Here is a 798-nt window from a genome sequence, read left to right on the forward strand (position 1 = left end):
TCTCTCTCTCTCTCTGTCTCTCTCTGTCTCTCTCTCTCTCTCTCTCTGTCTCTCTCTCTCTCTCTCTGTCTCTCTCTCTCTCTCTCTCTCGTTTTTGTTTGTTAGTTTTTTGTTTTGTTTCATTTGAGACAGGTTTTCTCTGTAGCTTTGGAGCCTGTCCTGGAACTAGCTCTTGCAGACCAGGCTGGCCTGGAACTCACAGAGATCCGCCTGCTTCTGCCTCCCGAGTACTGGGAATAAAGGTGTGCGCTACCACTGCCCAGCTGTTTGTTGACTTTTTGAGACATGATTTCTCTGTGTAGCCTTTGCTGTTCTAAAACTAGCTCTGTAGAGCAGCCTGGCCTTGAATTCAGAGATCCACCAACCTCTGCCTCCTGAGCACTGGGATTAAAGGTGTGTGATGTCACTGCCCGGCTCCTTCCACTCTCAAACACACCCAGGGACTTGTGCCTGCACACAGACTTCTGTTTGCTCTCCTGGAACCCCTGGGGAATGCCTCAGGGCCTCCACAGCTGGCTTCATTTTTAAGGTTGCCTTGAAGAAGTTTTTCTGACTCTGGGAAGCAGGGAACAATGTCTTGAAAGTCCCTCACTGGACCCAGCAAATGGGCAGAGTATGAAGGGTGACAGCCCGTGTGTAGTTTGGGGGGTTCTTATCAAATTTAAGCATTCTTTTGAACTGACTGGCTTACTTCTGCTCTTGGGGGATCGAAACAGAAGCAGTTCATCCCGTTTCCCTGGCCACACTCTCCAGTTTCTCATCTTGTAGATAAAGGAAACAGAGGAGCTGTCGTCATGG

Source organism: Microtus ochrogaster, chromosome 6, assembly GCF_000317375.1.
Source record: "Microtus ochrogaster isolate Prairie Vole_2 chromosome 6, MicOch1.0, whole genome shotgun sequence".
In the NCBI taxonomy this organism is placed as follows: Eukaryota; Metazoa; Chordata; class Mammalia; order Rodentia; family Cricetidae; genus Microtus; species Microtus ochrogaster.